The sequence below is a fragment of the Lissotriton vulgaris genome, chromosome 3_1 (genome assembly GCF_964263255.1).
Source record: "Lissotriton vulgaris chromosome 3_1, aLisVul1.2, whole genome shotgun sequence".
Taxonomy (NCBI): Eukaryota; Metazoa; Chordata; class Amphibia; order Caudata; family Salamandridae; genus Lissotriton; species Lissotriton vulgaris.
In genome coordinates this window covers 853762838-853789825 of record NC_141689.1, presented here as the reverse complement: position 1 = coordinate 853789825, position 26988 = coordinate 853762838, and the positions used below count along the sequence as shown (strand labels likewise).

Below are 26988 nucleotides of genomic sequence, written 5' to 3'. Positions count from 1 at the left end.
ACAGGGGAATAAAGGCTTCGTCCCATTAGCATTAGGAATAGGACACATCGGCATCAGACCTGAAAGGAATGAAACCTGTTTTGCAGGTCCCTATGCATAAAAGCGTAAGCGTGAGGTATAGAAGACAGGAGTGCTGGTGTTGGCGGGGCTCTCGTGAGAGACGAGAGCCCGGAAGGTGTAGTTGCGGCTGCCTGAAGCCTAAGGAGAGAGCTGCGCGATGCCTGCAGGGCCCCATGTGGTGAGTGAGCCCTGCAGCTATTACGGAGACCGAGCGAAGGCCGTCTGGGAGAAGTCCTAAGGGGTGAAGGCAAGAGGAAGCAGCGCTGACGCCAGCAGGGCTCCGTGGGAGAGAGGAGAGCCCCACAGCACTAGCCCAGCACGAACGGAGCCCAGTGGAATCCCGGTGAGTGGAGCTGCGGGTCGAGCCTGTTTTCCTTGAATTATCTTTAACCTTTCAGCTGAGAGGTTATCTGACTCCAACTGTTGCACACAGAGCTGTAGATCAGATTTGAACAGATCTAACTGAGGACGAACTTGAAGTGATCAGTTTTGCTTTGGTTTGTATGATTAATAACTGAAGCTCAAATGTATCCTGTTTCTCTCCACAGAAGATTTTCCAGCTGTCTAATAATGGTCTGTTTCATGTTGTGAGGCTACTTGTAATAATATTTTGTCATTAAATCTGATTTGAAATTTATTTTTCTTTACTTATTCATACAATATAGTCATTAGATAAATGTTTTCCTTGAATTATCTTTATCAATGTTGTCTCTTTCTTTTGGTCATATTTCTTGTTTCAATGCATTTGTATTTGTGGCTGAGAAAGGTTTTGAATTTAGTTTGAGGTAACAATTATTTAATTTCAGGTCCTCATAGAATAATTGGTCATGTTTCCTAGTATTCCCGTCCCTGTCAGCTCACCCAAAAGATCCATCGGACGGCGATGGTTTTAGAAATAAAGGAAATTATTGAGATCATTGTGAGACTGAGGGTTGATAATGAAATGGGCCTAGTAAGATAAAATTGTTAGTAGGGTGAACATCAATTTGGTAAGCTTTAAGCTGCCTCACTGGTAACAACATGAAATAGCTCAGAAGCAAAGGAAGCATCACATTTTCATTTTCTAGACTGATGAAAATGCACTTCAACTCCCATAGTAAAAGTAACATCTTTTGCATGTTTGTACTTGTCTGCATAGGCCTTCATTTTCCTTTTATGATCCAATTCGGTAATAGAGGTTTCTTTCTTAGTACTTGATCATCTTTTGGTCCATTGACGTAACTTTGTTTTCAACGCCCTCCTGAACATCAAGGTTGCAGGGCTTTCACCTGTGGTCGAGTGAGAGGTCGAACGTTATGCTTGAAGAGTGGAATTCAACAGTTTTAAGGTTGAGCTTTTCCAATATGTCATGATGAATATCTTTCTTGAGAGTACTCCTGAAATGTTCAACAGGCCATTGGCCTGTGGCCAAAGAGGTGTGCTGTTCTGATGTTTCACATGACTGAGAAAGTCTCTGAATTCTCGAAGGGGGGCTGTTGCCACATTTTAAGATCACAGTACCATGTCACGAAGATGCTGTCTAATCTCTTGAAGGCTCCTTCTTGAATGATGGATGAGAGATTTATATGAACGGAATATGGGAGTATTCATCAACAATCACCCATTAGGTGATCACCATTGTCAAGGGGACCGAAGAAGTCAATGGCATTCCTTTCCCATACATGCTTTGGGAACTCTGACATGTTTAAGGTGTGTTGAGAGGTTTTCGATGAAAGACACTTGCATAGATGACAGGCCTATTAGGAAACCAGGCTCGGTGACAGAGAGCTAGTTTTGTGGCAACGATTATATCCTTCATTGTCAACTTCAATTATCTGTTGTCATAGACTTTTTGGAATAATAATTCTCGACAATCTCAGGATAACGCCTTCTTGAGTAACAGACCGTTATCTTTCACATTTTACAACTCCTGGTATTCACTGTCACTGGTAAGTAGTCAATTTGTGTTGGTTCCAAAACTGATGTGTAATATTGCCATTTAGCTTTAACAAGTCAATATCTTGACTTGTGGCGGAGACAATTTATTCCAATGTAATGGCAGCTTCTGTGCTTGATTTCACACTGACATTTATGTAGGCTTCAGACGTCTTGGAAGGGGTACCATGGCACACTATAGAGGCATTGTGAGAAATAGTCACCAGGGTTTTGATCTTCCCCTGGATGGTGCATGATTATGTAGTTGTATTCTTGCATTCATAGACCCCAATGTTCAATGCAAGTAGGCATCTTGGCCTTTGGATTGCCAAAGATGGTCAATAAAGCATGATGATCCGTCTCAAGCATGAAAGGCTTTCCATATAAGAATGAATGGAAATGTTCACCATCCCACACCACTGCTAAACTTTATTTCTCAGGTACTGAATGAGCATGGTCAATTTGGAAATAACATCTACTTGCATACACCACAATACGTCTCCAAGCACTTCGGTGTCCGCTGTGCTGTGTAAGGATTGCACCTAACCCGAATAGGCTAGCATCAACAACAACATCTGCATGAAGCTTTGATCAAAGTTTGCCATTTCAGTGGCATTCTTGATAGCTTGTTTGATTCTCTTGAAAATTTGCTCGCCTTCGTGTGACCAATTAAATGAAACATTATATCTCTCAATGGAGCACTTATGGCGGCAAATTCTTGTATGTATTTAGAACACTAGAGCGCCATGCCAAACAATGACCAGAACATGGACACATCTTGTGAGAGACTGGCAGTTAACAACACTTTTGCACTTTAGCAGGATCGGGTGTCTTATCCCCATCAGAAAAGATATAGCCAAAGAATTTTAACTTTGTCTTATGGAAATCCCATTTTTCAGCATTCAAAGTCAAACCTGCATCTGCATATAAACGACACACTTGCACAAGAGCTTTATCATGCTCCTTCTGTGTAGCTCCGAAAACCAATATGTCACCACTATAATTAAATTAATAATCATTAATCAATTATGTCTCATAAATGGTTATATTGCCATCGCCTTCCTGAAACCCTCACCACCACTTGATACTGCCAAAAAACAGAATATTAGCGGCAGATGGACTGCTTGGCTAGTCATTTGAAGATTTCATTAATGCACTAGAAGAAACAGATAACAAGAAGATTATCAAAAACCTTAAGAATCTTGCTAGTGAAGGTGCAAAAGAAGTCATAAAGAAAATGCTGCAAGCTGACGAAATTACATACTGACAAATTAACCTCTTCCATGCTGATGACAAACCCCAGCCGTCATGCACTACGGTGCTCGTGTGCTGATGACGGCTGGGGTTCGTCACGGCCCCTCCCTGTTCGTGCTGTTTACAGCACACCAGGGGAATCCCGGCCGCATGGAAAGGGTTAAAGAAACCTTCAATCTCAATTTTAATGCAATTCCAAATACACATTACAAAAGGTACATTTTCGGTCAAGAACGACAACATTTGGTAAAACCATGAACTAATTTGATGAGACTCTACACGCTCATCAAACACTATAAGTACAATTAATTTAATGACGAGGAAGCCATACATCACAGAGTTGCTGACAGATGTCTGTCAGATTCATTCAGACTATGAATGCTGAGAGAAACTCAGGGCCATATGTACAAGCACTGGCGAAAACTATTGCTAACGTTAGTTAGCAGCAGTTTTCTTACCGCCTTGTACCGCTAAAAACTATCACCATGTTAGCGACGTATTTACAAGCCGTCGCTACATGGTGATAGATTCAGGGATCAGTGGCGATAACTGCCTCCAACATTAGCGTGATGGCGATAGGAATTCCGGTGTTAGCGGGCGAAAACCAACAAAGCCCCATTAGTGGCAAAAAAAGCATGTTAGTCAGCCCAACGTGAGGTTTTTTTTCCTCTATTGGAAACTATGGCCTATCAGTCGACCTCCAAAAGAAAATAGGCAAATGCAGAATGGAGCAGCCAGGGCCAAGTGCAGAACACATCAACAATCCCCTTAAGCCACCCACCATCCAGGATGACCAGGATGAGAGCCTGGTTGCTTCGATGGACCTGTGTCTGGAGCCTGGATGCCTCACTGGACCTGCGTCTGGAGCCTGGATGCCTCGCTGTACCTGCGTCTGGAGCCTGGAGTGGGATACGGAGGAGCTGTGGAATCAATGAGCCGCAGCAGTATTTATTTATTTATGGCATTTGTAGAGTGCTCTGCAACCCTAGGGGCATCCTGGCGCTGAGTACATATAGCTGAGAGACCTGTAGAACAGAAGAGGAGAGTGGTCAAGGTGCTAATCAGTTAGATTTTAGGAAGAGACATGTTTTAACCTTTTTCCGAAAGGCCATCAGTTCGTTTGTTTTTCTGATGTCAGTAGGGAGGTTGTTCCATAAATGAGCTGCAGCTATACTGAAAGCTCTTCCCCCACAGGTGGCTTTCTTGATCCTAGGAATGCTGATAAGGTTTAAAGATGAGGATCGAAGAGACCGGGTAGGCTCATACCAGTTAAATTTATTTTGGAGTGGTCGGGGGCCTAGCCCATGAACTGCCCTGAAGACAATACATAAGAATTTGAAACAGATCCTCTGGTGTATAGGCAGCCAGTGGAGGTCAGCCAAGGCAAAAGTGGTAGAAGATCTTCGTTCTCGAGAGAGTGCCAGTTTAGCTGCAGCCGCCTGGATACTTTGAAGTCTGGAAATGAGATAGGCAGGGGATTCCAGCAGAAGGGCGTTGCAGTAATCCAGCCGACTGAGGATGGTGCTTCTGACTATGTTAGCTCTGGTCTGTGGGGGCAGGAGAGGTAGCAGCTTTCGCAGTCCTCGCAGTAAGGCAAGGCAGCTGCTGACCTGCTTGTTGACGTTGGTCTCTAGGCTCAGGCTGTTGTTAATAGTGACTCCGAGATTCCTTACTGATTTCACTGGGGTAGGCGAGTCTCCTAACAATTGAGGCAAGAAGTCTGTAGGTAGACTTTTGGGGATTCTTCCTACCAGGCAGTGCAGTATTTCAGTTTTGTCACTGTTAAATTGTAGTGAATTCTGGTTTAACCAGAGTGACATTTCCAGCATGCAAGTGTGGAAGGTCTCCAGTGAGTTTGCATGAGCTCCATCAAGAGAGGTCATTAGCTGAGTGTCTTCTGCGTAATTTGTCATGCTGATGCCATGGCTTTTGATGATCCTCATCAGGGGTTGCATATAAATGTTGAAAAGTATGGGGCTGATTGCAGACCCCTGTGGAACCCCATGCGGAACTTTAACGAACTCTGATTGATTTGGAGGGATAGCTACTGCCTGCCATCTATCCATCAGGTAGGAGCGGAACCAGTCAAGCGCGACTCCTCCGACTCCAATGTTCTTTAGTCTTTTTATCAGGATGTCGTGGTTCACCGTATCGAATGCGGCGGACAGGTCCAGCAAGATCAAGATTGCTGATTCTCCCTTGTCCGCCCTCATTCGTAGGTCATCCATGACAGTCAGCAAGGCTGACTCAATTCCATGAGCTGGTCTGAAACCAAATTGCTCCTCTTCTAGGATGTTGTTGGTTTCTTGGAAGAGGGCTAGGGATCTACTGACCCATCGCTCTATGATCTTAATCGGGTATGGAAGGAGGGATATAGGTCGGTAGTTCTTTTGGCAGTTTGGGTCCAGATTTGCTTTCTTTAATAATGGGGTAACAACCGCCAATTTCCAATTTTTTGGTACGGAGGCTGTGTAGAGAGATTGGTTACATAGCTGATGCAGAGCTGGGAAGACATCATCCTCGAATTCCTTAACTATTCTATGGGGTAGAGGGTCTATAGGGGATCCTGATGACGTGCTAAGGGCTATTCTTGTTCTGAAGGGACCTCAAAGTTTTCCAGGATGGCGTTTGGAGAAGGGTTTCTAGCATATTCCACCTTCTTATCTCTGTTCACTTGATTGCTGTTGTCCTGCATTGTGGGGATAGAAGTACCTTTCATTCCCTCGACAATTTTACTGATTTTTTCCTCAAAGAATAATGCTAAGCCGTCACATAATTCTTGTGAGGGCTTGATTTGACTGTCAGCGCAAGCAGGATGAGAAAGCTCTCTGATAATCCTGAAGGTGTCGAGGGACTTATTAGAGCTTTTGAGAATTAGGTCTGCGAAGTGGCTTGTTTTGGCTATAATCATTTCCTTCTTATATTGTACGATTGTAACCCTCCATCGCACTTTCTCCTGTTCTGAGTAATTTTTCCTCCAGAGCTTCGCCGCCTTTTTACAGGTGTTTTTCAATTCTTTCAGTTTGTCCGTATACCAGGGCGCGGAGGGTTTTCCTCTTTTCCTGATTGTTTTCAGCGGTATGATATCATCAAATTTCTTAGTTATCTCATTACATAATGAGAGATAGTTTGTAGTGATATCGCTCTCCGAAATGAACGAGGTCCCAACCTGACGAAAGTCAGACTTTCCTTCCTCTTTCCTTTTCAACAGGCTCCTCCATTCACGACCAATGAAGGTTCTGGTCTGTACACTTGCGGGTCCTGTGTAAGTCAGGGTGTGGATATTAAATATAAGGAGGTGATGGTCTGACCAACCTACTGGAAGAATTGTATCCATGGTCATTAAATCTTCCGCCGCGAATATTAAGTCCAGTGTGTTTCCTTGTATATGTGTGGGGGTAGTTATCCACTGTTTCAGCCCCAGATTGTGACAGGATTGAGTGATGTTATACAAGGCTGTACGGAGTTGGTCATTGTCCCATATATTAAAATCTCCCAGTATCAGCAGCCTGCTGTGAGAGATTGAAATATTATTTATAACAGTGATCAATTCCTGCTGTTGTGAAGCATTGAAGTGCCCCGGTGCCCTATAGCAAATTAGGCCCGTAAGGCAATGTTCAGAATCATGTTTAATCGAAATCCCGAGGATTTCGACACAGGAGACAGTGTCAACGTCCAAAGTTGTAATGTTTAGCTCCTCCTTAAAAATTATCCCCAGGCCTCCTCCTCGTCCTGTATTCCTGGGTTTATGAATTATCTTATATCCTACTGGACATGCTGGACCTATCTCTAATTCTATTCCCGCAGCCATCCATGTCTCGGTTAGGAAAAGAATGTCTAAGTTATTGGACTCAATCAGAAGCTGTATTTCATTAGCATGTTTCGGGAGGGATCTGACATTTAGTAGTCCGCTAATTAATTTTCCCTTAGTGCAAAGCTTAGGTCCCGCATAGGTTGGCGGGAGATGAGTCTTGTCAGAGGTTGGGTTGGGTTTCAATAGAGATTTGGCGAGGAGGGGACTAATGTTTGGTAGTCCTCCTCGGCAATTGGGGCATACATTTTTGTCCTCATGTATTATATTGGGGGCTAAGCATGGGCACTCGGCTATATCTGCCAGTGGGTTCAGTAGCATAACTGTTTCCCTACTGTATCTGAGTACTTCAAGGTCCGGTGTTGGAAGAACAGGGGGAGTTACCCTAGGCCCGGCCTCGGCGCGGACGAGCGCAGACGAGCTTGCCTTAAGCGCGCCTTCGGCGCGCAATCGTCGCGCCCGCTGCGCTTGTCCGCTGCGCTTCTGGTAGGGAAACATGCTTTATAGGAATGGAGATTGGGAGCAGAAGGGGCGTGGCTATGGTGGTGGGCGTGCCTTTGGAGACCGGCCAATCATGTCGGTACACCTAGAAGTCCCTGCCTGCGTCAGCGTTCAATCAGCTGATTGGGGGAAATAGTGCAGGTACAACAATTAAAATCAAGGTGTTACACAATTCAAGTTTTAAAAAAATGCAGTCTATTCCCTGCTCCCGGCTGTGCCTCAGGAGAAACAACTATTAAGACGCTGCGCTCGTAGTCAGCGCGCGTTTTAACTCAAAGGGGGCGTGGCTATGGTGGTGGGCGTGCCTCTGGAGACCGGCCAATCACGTCGGTACACCTAGAAGTCCCTGCCTGCGTCAGCGTTCAATCAGCTGATCGGGGGAAATAGTGCAGGTACGACGATTAAAATCAAGGTGTTACACAATTCAAGTTTTTTTAAAATGCAGTCTATTCCCTGCTCCCGGCTGTGCCTCAGGAGAAACAACTATTAAGACGCTGCGCTCGTAGTCATTGAGGTGCGGCGATCGCCCATACCTTGTGGTGAAGTCTGGCAGGTAGAATGGAGACACTTTGGAGACCTGTGTAAGAAGACCACCTTGAGCCCCTTGGAGCTGTGAATTGTAGAGGCGCTCCTGCGCACCAACGGAGGGAGGTCTGCATTGCATACTACGATCCACCACTACACCAGGGTGCATGGAGAGGATTACCAATGGTGGGCGGCACCTCTCTGCATCACAGGCCGGATGATGTTGTGCTGGCCGGATGCTGTGGAGGGTGAGGCCCCTGGGCTTCACCGAACTTGTGTGGCGGGAGCGCTGTAACTTCATGCCTAAAGGGGCCCTGCTGCATCAGCTGCATCAGGAGGTTCAATAGCAGACGTGTCGGTGACTGCTTTACCCAGGCTTTGGAAATCCCATGTGTCTGAGGCTCCTGCTGGCTGAGTCACAGATTTGGAGAGAGTGCAACAGATTGCACCACAGTGTTAATGTCCAGGTAAAGAGAAGGTAGGAGGCATAGCGGAGGAGGACCGGGGTGGAGTCACCCAGACATAGCACCTGTAGATGACGCTCCCCCAGTGGCGGCTCATCCGCTATAGCAGAAGAGCCTCACCCCACTGCTTCAAGCAGTGCAGGAAGAGAAAAAATCATCACATGATGATAACTTCCTAATGTAATTCAGCTATGTTTCCTTTGCGGGCGAAGGATGGGTAGGGTTGCTCCACTCACAGAGCAGGGCAGGGGTGGAGTGGCGTGCCCACTCAAGTGCGCAATAACTGTTTGGTCAGCCCACTCAGGCTGCGCAAAGCAGTCATGCGCACTGTCCTGTTCACAATGCAGGCTGCATTACAGCCTGCATGGAGAACATGCCCACCCCTCCTGCCCCTGCCTGAACACCTTGTCCCGGCACCAATGACCAATGCCGCATTGCAGTGTTGTGATTGGCTTAGGGGAGGGAGCCTGTCTGCCTACTTCCTGTTCCAGGAAGGAGACTAAGGAGAGCAGGAGCAAGGAAAACACGAGACCTGGCCTTGATGTAAGATTTCTCTCATTTAAATATTTGCAACACCCGCTCACACACACACACCCATGTCCACACCCCCATCCAGTGTCCTTTCGGTGTTTCCCACCTCCCAGCTGTGCAGTCCTCCCCGCAGCACTTCTCAATGGCGGCCGCTGTGCGGCCATGCGCAGCGGAGGTTCCACTGGTATGCCAAAGGTATATATGAAGTTACCACGCATACCATTACATCGCATTCCATTACAATGCATACCAATACCAGACATTTTGCAACAGTAGGGAAGGTGTTGGATAGCGGAGATGTAAATATTAGTATTCCCACTTCAGCGAGTGCAACCCTAAAACTAACCCTTGCACCCTAAAACAAACCCTGAACCCTATCTTTGAGCCTCCAAAACACACCCTACACATCATATTTGACCCAAATGCACAACCCAATTTTCATAATTGACCCCAAAACACACCCCAAACTTCAAATTTTACCCCATAATACACCACAAATGTTATCTCCGACACCCGGTACTCATACCCACCCTAAAAATTAAAAATATCCCGTTACTGACCTCACAATGTGTTGTAAAGGAAGGCAATGTAAAAGCACCTGCGTTGTTGGGGTTGCATTGTAAAGGCATTATGATGTAATGCCTGCGTTGTAATGAACGTCTCCCGTGCCTGAGGCAAACCAAAGGCAAGCCGACCTGCGTCAGTCTGCACCTGGAACGTGCTCAGCACCAAGCACCCTTCCTCTCAGACACTCCACCGATACGACCCCTGCACCCTCCTCACCATCAACCCTGGACGCCACATCTCTTGCCAGGACCAACCTTTGTTACGGACTGGACATCCCCATCACTGACGGATACTAAATCACCCGCAAGGACCACCCCAACCATCCAGGAGGAGGGATTGCCATCACCTACAGAAACACACTCCGACTGATCACGCACTATAATGACCCACCAGTGACCATGAAACTCCTTAACTTCTAGAACCGGACCAACCCCAAGCCCATCCTCTGCAACCCCCTCATCTGCAAGCCCCCCGGGCCTTTGACCACCATTCTCCGATAACATTGTAGACCTCATTGCACCCCAGGCTCTCCCATCCACCGACGACATCCTACTTGGTGAACTCAAGTTCCACCTGGACAATCCCAGTGACTAGAACACCACCCCCTCCTGGGGAAGCTCCCCGACATCAGACTCAAGTAGCTAGTCATTGCAGCAAGCCACATAGCAGGACACACAGTTAAGCACATCTCCTCTACCAGCGGAAACTTCAAATACAGCCACACCACCAGACTCTCTTGGACTGACCATCATTGTATACATCGCGTCTTCACCATGCTCACCGTACAGCACCACCATCATCGTCCCCTCTTGCAGCTGGATCAAGGCCACCGAAGAATGTCTTTTGTCAACTCCCTCAGCACCACCACTCAGCCAACGCTTAGAGATGATCACACCACAGCGCACAACCACCAACGATGAATCTCCAACTGTGCCGACACCCTGGCACCACTCAAAAATGGCACTGCGTCAGTATCTTATGGCTGCCTGATTGCAGGCGTAAGGGTATTGCAGTGCCGCAGGGAGAGGCTGGCCCCATGCATTGCTCGAGCTGCGTCATGGTTGTGACACAACCTCAGCAATGTGTGACTTTAGCGCAGACAGATACATCAGGATTCCAGACTTATCTGTTATTACTTGCATCATGGAGTGCTGTCCATGGAATGCAGTGCATCCATGGTGTCTCAAGAAGGGGACAGTGAAAAGTTGCAATGCTGTCTTGTCGCAGTGTTGTAACACTATTCATGACTGAGGCCCAGGAATGTGCACTATCTTATTGATGGTGTACACTCCTGTCCTGTAGTTTTGTTGCAGGGCAGCACAGCAACATCGCTTGCAGTGCTGGAAAGAGGCCCCAAGTGTTATCTCTATTTTTAAGACCAGCTATTTTCTGGTCTTAAAGAACTGCCTCTGACTGCAGTTAGCGGCAGTTTTTATGGTCCTCCAAAGTTCAAGAATCTCCATGTAAATATCGCGAAGTGGGTTTAGCGGACGTTTTTGCACCGGAACGCCTCCCTTACAAGTCATTATCACTAACAGAAGTGGCAATCTTAAGAATGGACGTTTCTGCCGAAAAACTGCTGCTAACAGAGTTAGGGGCAACATGTACATAAGGCGATAAAAATCTTGCTGCAAAACCATCGTAAAAATGCAGCTAAGGCGGCGTTAACTCCTTTTACATAGGCCCCACTTTGTCTGGAGTGAGTTCTCATGGCTGTCAGAGACGAAGAGCATGCCGAATGACAAACTGCTGACATGGAGGCCAGAGATTCCCAGAGTGAGTCAGTCATGAACATGAAAAGTAAGTCAAAGTAGAAGGAGGAGGGACACTGAGTGATGTCTCCATGGAAAAAGAAGTTGTGCTTCAGGTGTGGATTTTCATTTTCACACAAAGGTAAATGTCCTGCCATTCAACAGGTTTGCAAAGGCTGTGGGAAGAACTATTCTTCAACAGTTTGCAAAGCGAAGGAAAAAGTAAGTGTGTCATGGCGCACAGACAAAATGACCACCCGAACGCCTCAGAAGCAACGTTTGATGCACGCTCACAAGGCCAAGAGACCACACCAATTGAGGCAAATTGACACCAAATGAAGTCAATCATCATCTAAATCATTGTCAAAAAGTTCTTCAGTATCAACATCAAGTGAAAGTGAAGACGATGGTTGTGCAAGTCAAAGAAAAATCGACATGGAAAAAGCACCAAAGCCATTCAAAAATTGTTTGAAGATTACACTAAAAGTAAACGGTTGATCAATACCTTTTATTGTTGACAGTGGTGCATTGATAAACATAATGCCTGAAGACAAATACAATGAACTGTCGCCATTGCCACGACTTGCACCATCAAAATCTAAATTGTATACATGGGCTACATCAGCACTATTTAAAAGTCAAGGTTTGTTTGAAGCAATGATGAAACACAAGAAAATGAAAGTACAAGCACCCATTCATGCACTTCAATGTACGGCGTCAAGTGACTGTTTACTCAGCTTCAGCATGGCTATTGATGTCAGTGAATTGTAACATGAACGATGATCGGTGAAATAGTAAGTCAGTTTCCTTCATTGTTTGCGGGTAAAGAAAACTCAAGAATGTGAAATAAAATTAAAATAACACATCAGTGAAGACATCCGGCCTATTGCTCAAAAACACAGACAAAAATAGACATGTTATGCTATGCTCTGTGTGTGGCATAGTCATTAGCGGGTACCTACGCTGGAGAGAATGCCACAAATGGTGACAAAATAGGACATAAGTGGCCCAAAGATCCCCAGTGCTCGCCCAGAGTGTTTGACTTGGTCCAGCAAACTGCTTGTGCATGCCACATGTGCCTCAGTCGAAGTGACAAATCGAAGTTTGGTGTATATGGAGAAACTCCAGCCAGAGTAAAGCATTTTAAGATAATGAAAGCTTCACTGAGAAGTCTACACATTGTTGGCCAAGAACCTGCTGATGAGGTCGTAAAGAGAAGTCAAAAAAGAATAATCCTCTCACTAGGCGTGCGCTCTTTTAACATGAAACACTCAAATGTATAGATGTAAATGTATAGGCATTTATATAGCGCACTACTTACCCGTAGGGTCCCAAGGCGCTTCGACCGCTGCGAAACCCTTCCTGGCTTCCCTGAGAGATGGTCCCTTAATGGGTATCTCCAGGGTGAGACCAGGCATCCCCGGCGGTCTGGTGGGGCCGTTAGTGAAGATGAGGCAAGCTAATGCCCAGAGTTGCCGAGTGTGATCGCTGATCAGAGTGGGCACCGAGGCGAGAGAATTATCGAGTCCGCTGACCCTGGTCCAGAAACCTGCCGCGCCGGGAATCGAACCCTGGTCCCGGGCCGTCCTCTGCTCTCGGGTCTGCCGCCTCTAACCAGTGAGCCACACTACTCCACTACTCCAAGTTTCTTCACTTGAATAATTGTAAATTAAGAACTCGTCACTCCTGAGATTTCATTCCATTGTAAATCAAATTTAATTTGCAAATTCATCATTCTTTATTTTTCAACATAAAGCATGTGATATCTCCATCTTCCATTTAATTTCAACATTCCAATACCCAATGCCTTTCGGGTCAGTTGGACTGACCCTTCATCAGGGGTCTGTAAAATGAAATAATACAGGACCATTGCTATCAATAACATAGTATTCAAAGCAAAATAACATATGAATCTAATCATGCTGGTGATGATGCTCAGGAAAGTGCAAAACGAAGTGATGTTGAAAAACGATTGTGGCTCGTGAACGAGTGCAAACTAATAAAACACAAAAAAATTAAACGATCTTGTGACGCCTCAAATGGGGTGAAAAGTCACCTGTGATGAATGAGAAAAATGCCCTCAAACACTGTGTGGCGTAAAGAGAAGTACCACGCTACTACACAATCTAAAGGTATTCATCATATGGAGTGATAATGTTCAAGGTGGATAAAACCAGGTTTTGAAAGGAACAGCAAAATGTAACATAACGCTGTCAACCAGATGCCCGACAGTATTAAGAGACACCTAAAGACACAGTGATTCAGATACCGGAAATTATCACCTGCTTACCAGAACCAAGTAAAGAGAGTCACCATATTGCAGCGTTAAGGAAAGTGACCCCAGAAGAAGTACCTCAGTTGTGCTTATGGAGGTGTTCATACCCGTAGTGGCGTACCACCAAAGCTGCCAGGTGATTGCTCAGAACTCCAATGGTCTCCATAAAAGTGAAGGGCTCCCATGGAGACCAAGAGGGAAGTCACAGTTCCACAGACTGTCCAAGATGACCCAGAGGCCGGCACCGCACATGGCCTTAGAGATGGTATGAATGAAGCAGGTCCTAGTGGACAGCAGACAGTATCAGTGGGAACTCCACTCTCATTTTCAGCCAATCCCACCCTCATCACCAGCTGTAGCTTCCTCCCCAGCCTGGGTACTCACTAATGACTGTGCCACACATAGAGCTTAGTGTAATATGCCTTTATTCATCAGCGTGTCACCGCAAGCTCAAAATTCCATTAAGAAGCCAAAAGGGTTCCTGCATTGCTAACTCAAACTGCACTACATCTAAGTCAGAGGGTTACCATGTATTAAAACGACCTAGGTGATAAGGACTTTACAAGAAGGATTATTGGCTTGATCCAAGATGATACACAGAAGGCTAGGAATCGAAGGCAAACAAGCAAGGGAAGTAAACAGTCATTCCTTGAACATGGAAATGGCCGGTTACATTCATTGGATCTCTCTAGGAAGAGTATTTCTCAAGACAGAGTATGTGCTTCATTTTTTATATCACAGTGTGTTTTATCTATACAATGCTTTCTTCTCGACTATCTCCTGCTTTGTAGGGGATGGGTGAACAATGAAAATAAAAATGGCTTGCACTACTGGTGCAATCAAATAAGTGCAATTATTTATATATCAAATGCTTCTCCCAGGTTGTGGGCGAGGCCATTCACAGGTCAGGTTAAACTATCAGCACTAACTCACAGGCTGTAGCGTTCTAATCTAGGACTCTGCTCGATACTGTGACCTTATGCCCCTATACGGCTATAAATCCATTTATTCCCTATATTGGCATAACCGATCAAATGCAATATTCAGAAACTCGTCTCTGGCCTCACACGAACAGAGCCACATTTCAGAATCGCTTTCTCTGCCACTTCCTTTGCAGCCAATTAGTGCAATGACATAGCAGAAGTTACTATCTAAGATTCCTAGATTAACACTCCGAGTTCTTCAACAAGATAAAAACTCAGCGACCTGGGAAAACCCCGCTTGCTATGTTTTGATTAGTAATAGAACTCTAATGAGCACTGATAGACGATCACTTCCTAGTGACATCTTTATTGACGTCTTATGTCCAAAAACTTACGTCAAACAAGGCACCTTTCAGGTATAAATATTACCAACGTTGCCTTAAGCAAACGCTAGCTGCCTCAATGCCATCGCTGCTGACGAAGCTGCTGTTATGCTGATGATACGATAGCTGCTATTGCTACTGCTATCGCTGCTAACTAGCGAACGATGATGTGGTGAACTTAGGAACTGAACAGCCGTCCCCTGCAAGAGCCCAGCAGATGCAAGCTGCCGGCGGACGCTGCCCCTCCTCCTCCTCCTCGACGCGCTGAGAGAGACGCTGTCTTTTCTCCTACAGAGAAATCCAGCTCCGGCGTTTCCAGGCTACCCTTGCGGGTGACTGGGATATCGACCCCCTGAAGGAGATACCAGACCTCCATCATTCTATTCCAGAGGTATGGTGTTGACTAAACCCTTAGAGAGAATTCTTGAAGCAAACCTTGGCAAAACCAACATAACTTAAAGCTACTTACTTACTCCCCTCCCAAGTATTAGGCTTAGGTCAGGTACACTGGGGTAGGCGTAGTTAGAAGCACCAGTTGAGTATTTTAGCCTAATGTATATATGAATGTATATATGTTTTATTCATTTTAAACCATTCTATGGCTAAGAAACCATATCAATGCTTTTACAGTATTATTTCGCAATACTCATCTTACTGTACGTACTTTTTATAATAACAAGTCTTGCAATTGTGGCAATTCATTTCTCTTGTACGAGAAGAAAGACTGTTCAATAAATGTTACCCTTTATTGAAAACGCCCGTCTCTCTATTCTCTACATATTGTGAAAGTAAACTGCACAACCACTGACTGAGTAAAATAACTGTCTATTGTTCACACGACTCTAGAGATTGACTCTTATCTGAGGAGCAAAGTTGTCATGTTGCACGGTTGTTGGAAAACTGAATCCCTTCTTGGCTGTGCCAGGGAAGCTGATCACTTCCTATTCAGTCAAGAAAGTTTCCAGTGACCTCTGAGCTAGTTGGTAACAAACCCAATTAAGTTTAGCATAGTCAGTGGAGGCCTGGAAGATCCGCACTTCTACGTCGATACTACTGTTTATGTTATTCCAATGCGCAGGGCCTATTGGGAAAATAGGAACTACACTACATGGCGCCCAAACGTTTGGTAAGGCGATAAACTAACTCAAGACGTTAGAGTAACTCAGTCGTGCATATTTCACACAGACCCCTTTCTCCCGTAAATACTCCAATGGACGTCTGGAGTGGGTGAAAGGTTAAAATCCGCCCGAACTCAGTAGGAAGAGATTCCTATGTAAAGCTCTGGTTTATTCAACGTTGAAGGATACAGTGTTCCAAAATATTGTGCACCTAATCTTTGTCTCCTTGGAGACCTACTCTGCAAAACCTGCATTTATAAAATGTCAGACAGTGAAGAAGAAAGGGAAGCAGCGAGACTGGCAACCCTACTAATAGAGGAAGACACGAGTCTCCTACAGACTGACCCGGATGCAATTATCATCCCGGTACATTTAAGAAAGTCTATAACTTTAAAACTTATAGAAAACGGACTGACACCACAAGGTGGTACAGTAATTTTCGTGATAGAGGCACACGAATATCGGCAGACAGAGGTATTCTATTCATGGATAAACTTTCCAGCGGCGAACGCTAGAACAAAAGAGTTTCACTATTACAAAATAGAGGAACCACCGGAAGAGTACGCTCCTTTCGAGGAGACTGAAATCCCACTAAAATACCAAGAACATTTACTTTGGTTTAAAGGCGCCCTAAAACATAATGATCATATTACCAGGCTCGGTCCACTAGGTAGACCAGGAGCAACGTGGCTGGTTCTAGCCAGCTACACACCCCATCCGGACATTGAAAAAATGTCAAAAGAAGAGCTGTTAGTACAGCTAAAAACACTTATAAAAATACATAGGCAATTAGTCCAATATGTAATGTGGACTGCAACAGTCCAACCAGCTGTTAATGTACCACAGCTGCCCCCTCATCAGGGGAACACTAATAAAATTACACCACAGAACATACAGTCATGTCTTGGTAAAACACCCATAAAACGGGAACAAATTCCTTTCTGGTTAGCGTAGAAAATCACTCAAATAGAGGCAGTATTTCCGGATACTACCCCTATCGAGAAACACAGAATCTTGACCATCTGCCTTCCTGTGGGAATCGCACCACACGTAGAGGACTGTGACACTTGGGGTACAGTCTTTGCTTCCATTTACACAAAAACACATGGTGTTCCGTCTATGACGGTAATACCAGATGTACTAAGACAGATTCAAAATGAATACGGTCCAGAACCTGCTTTAACTCTTGGTATGAAATTACTGAAAGACTTCAAGCAGGTCTCGGCTATATTATTAGCCAATATAAAGGGAGAAGCAGCATCTGTGGCGATCCGCCAGAAGTTGAAGGAAACAGATATAACAGATCAGCCAATTGAGCTTGCCAGAATCATAGAAAAATGCTATGAAGAATTAGGTAGAGACAGCTTGGGTGGAAAACCAGTAAAGCCCCAACTGCTCGAAAATCCTGAAAAATTATTTATTAAAAATAATTCAAACACTCCTAAAAAGAGCTGGGATGGAAATAAACAATCCACTCCCAAGGAAAAAGTTTTCCAGTCCAGAGGAAGGTCTCCTCGACGGAGGGAAAGAACTCTGACTCGAGAACACCAGTCTCCCCAAAGGGAACCCTCTGAGAAAAGATACAACCTTAGAAATAAGGATAATTTGAAAAAACCTGATAGATATCAAAGTATTGATACACGTCACTCTCGATCTTTTTCGCAGAAATCGGAAAGAAGAGGACGGTCAGACCCAGGAGAGCACGCCAAGTCCAAAGACAAGGAACCTGCTCAGAGTAAAAAATCTCACTTTCCGAAAAAGAAGGTAGCCAGTATTAGAGTAATCAACCATGCCGAGAATACTGAGGACACAGTTGAAAAACGGGGAGTGGGCACAGACAATGTTGGACAGTGCAGCAGAAATCACTATAGCCCGCAAGATCTTGATGAGTCATCTGGAGACAGTGGACATGAATGAATACATTCAGGTTGAAACTGCCGACACCAGACTTAGCGAGCCCAATAAGATATACGAAATAACATTGCGTATAGAGGGTGATAAGACTAGGAAAATAAAGGGTCTATTTTGGGATAAACTCTCAAAAGGCTATGATATTCTGTTAGCTGAGAAAGATTGGCCCCCAGAGTTTGTCAGAGAGTGCCCTCGTGGCGAAGAAATGATTATGCCTGCCTTCTTGAATCACATTCCGATTCACAAAAAATATACTTATGCAAGGAAATGGGCAGTAGCCCTGGCACCGGCATTATATAAAAATCATGTAGGATGGGATGAGGACTCACCTCCTCACAAAATCCAGTTAAAAAGTGAACCAACTGCCCAACGGCAGTATCCCATTAAGCAAGAAGCTAAAAAACAAGTCAGGGAGATCTTAGATCTTAGATCAACTTGAGTACCAGGGGGTGATTGAAACATGCACCTCTCAAATGAACAATCCTTTGTTTCCTGTCTCCAAACCAGACAAATCATATCGTCTAGTTTTGGACTTCAGACAACTTAATGCATGTTGCAAAACTTTTGCAGTACAAAACTCGCATAGTGCTGCACTAATGAACAACATAGTTAGGAAAAAATATAAAACAACATTAGACATATCTAATGGTTTCTTTTGTCAAAACATTGCACCAGAAAGCAGGTATTTGATCGCTTTCTCCGTAATGGGGTCTCAAAAAAAATTCTGTAGGCTCCCACAGGGGTTCAAGAACAGCCCAGGACTATTCTCAGCTAGAGTAACAGAGTTACTACAAATGTATGATGATGAGGCATTATCTTACGTAGATGATATCTATCTCACAGATGACGACTTGGATACTCACCTGAAAAGAGTGAACACCATTATACTTGGGTTCGCAGCAGAGGGTTACAAATTCAACTTTAAAAAGTCTCGAACTGCCCATCTGAAAGTATTATTCTTAGGATACGAATTATCAAGTGAAGGGAAAAGCCTAGCGGACAACTTCTTAGATAAGTGCGCTGTACTCCAAGCTCCAAAAACGCTGAAGAATTTACAATCCATACTAGGTTTTCTGAATTTCGGAAGAACATACATCCTAAATTACGCAGAGAGGGTTAAACCTCTCTACGAACTAATCAAACCTGATTTTAAACAAATCAATTGGACTCAAAAACACACAGAAATTTTGAGATCACTGCAAACAGACATGTTAGCAAAAACAAAATTAGATACACATGACAACACACGCAATCTTGTAATACGAGTCATCCCAGGAGGATGCGGATTCACGTACCTGACCTCTAATGAGGGAGAAAAGGTACCAATTTCAATTAAATCTCACTTGTACACACAAGCAGAAAAAACATTCAGTCACACAGAAAGAACTGTGAAAGCAGTGCAAATTGCATTAGTGAATGAACGAGAACTAGCACATGGTAAAAGGATTAATATCCTCACAGCGGAATCCGCCTTCAAGGCGCTATTCAGCCCAGTAAACCTGCCTACAGTGTCACTGGATCCAAAATGGATACAGTGTGTAGATTCTCTAGGAGCGGAAGATGTGAAATAATATTTCACCCCGCAATTCGAAGAACTGAATGATTTAGAATATGAAGAAGAATATTCTCTGCCAATCGAACTTCTGCCTCTCCCACAGTACGCCTGTATAATCTATACAGATAGATTTGTACAGCATTTCAACGTAGAGAGCAAATCCTACGATGCAGCCTGTGCGATTGTTAAAGGTCGTTGACTGTGCGGTAAATTCAGACCGGAAGTAACAAAAACTGAATCAGTAAGAAACTGTTCGGCTCAGAGAGCTGAAATCAGATCTTTAAAGATGGCGCTTGAAAATGCAGAACGTGAATTCCCCACACTAATAGTGTGCGATTCTCATTTTTGCGTCAACTCTTACAACAATAAGTTGCAGAGCTGGATTGAAAACGATTACAAAGATGACACAGGTGCCACAATAAAGCATAAATTGCTCTGGAAACAGGTAGCTCTTTTTCAGAAAGAACTACAAAAGACTCACGTGATACACGCACAGAGTCTTCAACGTGATGGCGTTCACGTTGCAGGGAATTCATTGGCTAACACAGCCACAGCGGAAGCAACTAAACCGGCTTCCGTAGCCACAAAAAAGTGTGCAGAAAAATACATAGACGGGGAAACCATGCTGGCAGTAAAAACAACAGTAAAAGGCTACTGTGCAGCACTACCCGTGAACTATCCACTCAATTATGCATACGTAATCGATGCAAACTCCGTTCCTTTTGCTCCAATCCCTGGAGTGGGGGATAGGGTAATTCCAAACAAGGACCGGAGGGGCTTCCTATTACAGGAAGCACATATGGGGTTGGGTCTGAGACACCAAACAATCAGGGACTCTCTGAGAGAATTAGAATCAGAGTACTGGTGGCCGGAAATGAGTGAAGGCATTCATGAGTTTGCAAAAAACTGTGAAGACTGCAACAGAAATCACAGTGAAGAACCGGCCAGTGTAGTGTCAGAAGCCCTAATAGAAAGCATCAGGCAATCTATTCGCGCTATCAAGAAAGAGAAACATGTCCCATTGTACATCATTAAGGCTAAACGCACTTAAAAAATGTGGCCTCCAGCGCTCGGCTGACGCCAGAACGGTTATAAAAGATCTGCGAGTTTTTATCGGCACATACGCAATTGCCATGTTCCATTCTGACCAGGGTCCTGCTTTCAGCTCTCGAGTTTATAAGGAGGCCATGGCCAGCATGGGAATTGGGTTGCGGTATTCTTGTCCGTCACACCCCGAAAGGAATAGTGTGGTAGAAAGAAAAAACTGGGACATAAAGCGATCTATAACAGCGAAGGTATTAGGTTCGGGTGCTGGGTGGGTCAAACATCTAATAAGTGTCCAAATCAGTCTTAATAACTTGCCAAGAAATTCGCTTAAAGGTTTCAGCCCATACAAACTATTGTTCGGAATTAGAATGAGGGTTCAGGACTTAGATAGTCAAGTATCAGTGGTACAAGATAAGAAAACAGACTTTGACATCAAAGATCGTTTGGCTGTTTTACAGGACTTGAATGAAACAAGAAAATCCTTAAGCAACATATAGTTAAAACAACAGCCAGCTACCACTGACGAGGCACCACAAGCAACAGCCCCAGCAAGGCCTGTCTGGATTCCAAAGATTGGGGATCTAGTCAGAGAAAAAATAGCGGTGAAGAAGGAATTTGGGCCTTCTTACAGAAAAGCAGTACCTGTCTTGGCAGTCACCGGAACAAGATCAGTAGTACTACCGCCCCTTGCTGGTAAAAAGGAGAACAGAGTTGTATCTATCGACCTGGTAAAACCACAAGCATGTGGCCTATAATCAACAGTAGGCCCAGTGGACTCCCAAGAAACAACAGAATACCCAAACTTGCAACAATCCAAGAGGTTCAAACTGAAAGACTAATCACATTCGATCAGCCTGCAGTGCACAGAGAAGGACCATGCAATAATGCCATGGAACTCGTGCCTCTTGAGACAAAGATTGAAACAGTTCGTCAAGAAACACCAGTCTACAATAATGTGGCATCAGAAAGTGCTACCGAAAGACAGATTGAAAGAACAATCCCAACAATTGACAGAACTGCCTCTGGTTATTTCATCGACTTTGACAACTTTTCCGAGGATCAAAGTAACTCCGAAGTGATGCCAGAAACAAAAAAGACTTTTAAAGAAAAAGCAACGGAACTCTTTCATCAACTGAAGGAAATCTACCTTATTTCCCCTTGGTTAGAGTTCTGGTTCGGTCTAGGTGTATTTTTCCTCCTGCTTTGGCTCATCATGGTACTTTGTTTGGGAAAATTCATTGAGGGAAAATATAGTACAATGGACACAGCAAGTCAGAACATCAACTTAGTCCTCAAACCACACAGATCATCCCACGTGAAGAAAAGAGAACTGTCAACAGTAAATGTCACAGCCATTCCAATACCCGGTGGGGTAGTATGGGAAAAAACTGACTATGAGATCTATGGTCCGGTCGAGATCCTGAAGTATCCTCATCAACTGAAGGTTTCCTTAAGTGACTTTGTAAAACCTAGTACATTCTCTGATGATTGGGACTTTAACAGTATTAATGATATGATGTCTGATTTAGTAATGTCAGCTAGATTCACAGAACATGATTATTTACAAGGTTCGTCTAGTTATGAACAGATGTTCTGTTTACACATTATGGCGATCATTATTTGCATAAATCTGCACAGCCTACAAATGTTTTTAAGTATAATCAATAGGAACATTGTGCTACACCACCTAAAAGCAGTTCTAAAACATTCTTTGAGAAATTCAAGTACTTCTCAGGGTTTAACACCAGTGATGCAGAAACGTTTTGTTACAAACTGTTAGATAAAACAGGATTGAAAACAATGCTGACAAACACTAAATTAATATATTCAGAAGCATTTTATGAAAAAATTATGACATTTGGATTTGATTATTGGAAAAATAACATTGAAACAAAAACTATTTGGGGTACGAAAGATTGGCAGGTACAAGGCATAGAAGCACTATTCAGAACCTGCATGATACCAGAACAAATGATGTTTTTAAATGACACAATTCACCAAACATCCTGTCTTGGCCTAGCTAAGATCAAAGACCTAAACAAACCGTCTATTCCAAAGCCAATACCTGAATATGCAACAACAGATATTGAGATAGATGTAACTAAAATTTTACATTTTAACAGAACACATCCTGATTGGAAAAAGTGGTTAATCTGGCCTACTGACACAAACAACTGTCAAGATAGATTCCTGAATAAAACACAGGGGTTACAAATGACCAGACAAGACCCTAGATACTCCCAGAGACAACATCCAAGGATAGTAACAACATACAGTGTAGGGAAACTCTGCCTAGAATGGCTAGGATCATCCACACTGGCTGAAATTAAGCAACATTTGTCTTTACTTAAAGAGGGTGCTGATTTGCGCGATTTTATTATGGGACCACGCAAACAGCGTCAAAAGCGTTTCATAGCGGCCAGCATCTATGCTGCGTACAATGAGGCTTGGAAAGTCACACAAATTGAAACAGCAGAAAAAATATGAGAAATTGATCGTATTAATTTGGAAAAATCACTTTCTGTAGTGGACAATGGGTTAATGACTCTGTCCTCCAGAATATATTCGTTGGACAATATTGTATCCTCTGCCTTTGATATAATAGACAGAGACTTGCTAATGTTACAGCATGGCCAGTCACAATTACGTTCTATTGTACAATTAGGCTGGACGCTGCAAAATCTTCGTTCAGGCTATGTGCTTTGGCGTTTAATCAACACAACATCAATGTTTTCCATCTTTAACCTTACTGATAAACAAATCAGCTTGGCACAGAAAGGAGCAGACTATACAATCCTGAGCATCGAAAAACTTAGAGATTACCATTGACAATGTCAGAAAGTCCTGTCATTGAATGGATAATACACGGAATTATCACTATTCCGATAACAACTTTCCGATTTAAAAATTGCCTTGAATACATACCTACTGGCCAGTATGAACAATTGGGTAAAGGATATGTTAAGTCAGCATGGAAATTACCATACACACATTCATGCTATAGTGACAGCGACAAAAATGTATTTCTTAGTGGTGAAAACTGTAAACGTTCACTAAGAGACTTTTGTGCCAGGGTATTAATTTACACGGAGCCTGTGAAGGTAATTCTAACAACCTTTCATGCCACCAGCTTGTCACACCTGCAACGCAGATAGAGCCTTTCTTTATGCAACTCGCGAATGGGAGTTACATTCTTAGAACGGATCAGAGATGTTGTGGCCTTTTGCCAGGAAAAGCGTATCTCGTAAGCGTAACTTCCATGGTCAAATGCTGTATGCAAGCATTGTTCCCGAGCGGGCCAGGAGGCATAGAGACTCCCATCTGGCCTCGTCTGCATTTCTCTTCTATACGAATTGAGCAAAATGAAGTCTGTGCTTTTGCAGACAACAGTGCTCATCACGTCATCAAAAGAGATGTATGATCTCCTAGTTGCAAGGACAGCTACGGAGGTTCATGACCTTTTATCAACAAATTGCCCCGTGCATTTCGTAGAAATGTTGAGCCAACTCCTTAACATGTCTAGTGCCACAGGCATCCCAGGCATATTTAAGACGATTTTTATGGGACTGCTAACACCATTTCAAGCAATTCTGGGAATCATTCCAAAATTTTGTCCACTCTGTTTTTGGCGGCATACCCCTATTTTTGGGACTTGTAGCAGGGATTTTATTTTTGACCCTCCTGCTTCGATATGGCAAGCCACAGCTCAGACATGACTCCTATGCGAATGGAAGAAACAATCCTAGCAATGCGCTACCGGGACAGAATATCTAGAGTCCTTGGATTGGCCAGGCTGAGAGATCTAAACATGACCTGGTTCCTTTCATTCAGACCGATATGGCAAAATTGCATCTTACCTGTACTTCAATGTATGCTATGCGGAGATGAGTGTGTGTTGGACACCTGTCTTGCACTTCCATCAGCAGTACCAATGGATATCGATACTTTGCTCAGTTTGATAACGGCTCACGCATTGTGTTGTCCCCAGCGGCTACCAATCCTGATGACGGCATTCGTTGAGACTCCTGTGCTACGACTAGGTGGTAACAGTGGAGCAAGTGACAAAAGCAACATCACCCAGGTACGACCTTCTGTGAGCATTGCTGATCCAGCCTTTGATGACAGCAATCATTCTCACACCTGCCAAGTTACAGCACTATCGAATTTGGTCGAACTGTCACCTGATTTTGTAGACCAATTCTTTGAGAGCCTGTCTGATATGATGTTCTCACCCGAACAGAAACAATAACTTTAGAGATGCATTCCGACACACAGCGTTCCCATGAACTCTGAATTCGGCCTTCAGTTTTGAACAACAAAAACTGCTAAAAGCGTTGGAACTCTATTTTCCCCGTTCAAGCAATAATTATTTTGAATTGAACACTTTTTAATATTCATCTTTTTTGGCACGATAAATTCTTTGCTTAAGGTAGAACTATTCATAAAGAACAGAAGATTCTACTTCTATTTTTAAATACATCTAGAGACATAATAACTTTACACCAACCTCTAGCACATTTTACTGCAATGCATTTATATGTGATGAAATTACCTCGCCCTTCCTTTTTGTATTCAGAGATATTTTCATGTGTAATTCTTTTTGCAAAATCGTTCATTGATTTCATATGCTATAATTTTTGAATGATTTCTATGCTTCAAAAACGTACAGTACCTACATTTTCACGTATTACAAATAAACCTATTTCAAATGCATATATGTATTTTGGGGTGGACAATGTTACACATGCATCTTATTGCTCTAGTTTTAGTAATTTGATGGACATGAATTTGTGGAGTGGGTGTAGCGTTCTAATCTAGGACCCTGATCGATACTGTGACCTTATGCCCCTATACGGCTATAAATCCATTTATTCCCTATATTGGCATAACCGATCAAATGCAATATTCAGAAACTCGTCTCTGGCCTCACACGAACAGAGCCACATTTCAGAATCACTTTCTCTGCCACTTCCTTTGCAGCTAATTAGTGCAATGACATAGCAGAAGTTACTATCTAAGATTCCTAGATTAACACTCCGAGTTCTTCAACAAGATAAAAACTCAGCCACCTGGGAAAACCCCGCTTGCTATGTTTTGATTAGTAATAGAACTCTAATGAGCACTGATAGACGATCACTTCCTAGTGACATCTTTATTGACGTCTTATGTCCAAAAACGTACGTCAAACAAGGCACCTTTCAGGTATAAATATTACCAACGTTGCCTTAAGCAAACGCTAGCTGCCTCAATGCCATCGCTGCTGACGAAGCTGCTGTTATGCTGATGATACCATAGCTGCTATCGCTACTGCTATCGCTGCTAACTAGCGAACGATGGTGTGGTGAACTTAGGAGCTGAACAGCCATCCCCTGCAAGAGCCCAGCAGATGCAAGCTGCCCGCGGACGCTGCCCCTCCTCCTCCTCCTCGACGCGCTGAGAGAGACGCTGTCTTTTCTCCTGCAGAGAAATCCAGCTCCGGCGTTTCCAGGCTACCCTTGCGGGTGACTGGGATATCGACCCCCTGAAGGAGATACCAGACCTCTATCATTCTATTCCAGAGGTATGGTGTTGAATAAACCCTTAGAGAGAATTCTTGAAGCAAACCTTGGCAAAACCAACTTAACTTAAAGCTACTTACTTACTCCCCTCCCAAGTATTAGGCTTAGGTCAGGTACACTGGGGTAGGCGTAGTTAGAAGCACCAGTTGAGTATTTTAGCCTAATGTATATATGAATGTATATATGTTTTATTCATTTTAAACCACTGTATGGCTAAGAAACCATATCAATGCTTTTACAGTATTATTTCGCAATACTCATCTTACTGTACGTACTTTTTATAATAACAAGTCTTGCAATTGTGGCAATTCAGTTCTCTTGTACGAGAAGAAAGACTGTTCAATAAATGTTACCCTTTATTGAGAACGCCCGTCTCTCTATTCTCTACATATTGTGAAAGTAAACTGCACAACCACTGACTGAGTAAAATAGCTGTCTATTGTTCACACGACTCTAGAGATTGACTCTTATCTGAGGAGCAAAGTTGTCATGTTGCACGGTTGTTGGAAAACTGAATCCCTTCTTGGCTGTGCCAGGGAAGCTTATCACTTCCTATTCAGTCAAGAAAGTTTCCAGTGACCTCTGAGCTAGTTGGTAACAAACCCAATTAAGTTTAGCATAGTCAGTGGAGGCCTGGAAGATCCGCACTTCTACGTCGATACTACTGTTTATGTTATTCCAATGCGCAGGGCCTATTGGGAAAATAGGAACTACACTACAAGGCACACTCCTTCGCGGTATGCTGTAGTGGGAGTATCCATACCGTTTGTGTGCCAAGGTTTCTTTTTGGTTAGCTTTGAACTATAAGATATGTTATCGATAGCAATCGTGCACAAATTG

The 26988-nt window shown here is 43.7% G+C and overlaps 1 protein-coding gene across 1 annotated transcript in view; it reads left to right on the top strand.

The window, feature by feature from the left end:
* LRRC2 (leucine rich repeat containing 2) overlaps positions 1-26988 on the top strand; it is a 1061896-nt gene that overhangs the window by 709635 nt on the left and 325273 nt on the right. The gene's annotated exons all lie outside the window — the stretch shown is intronic.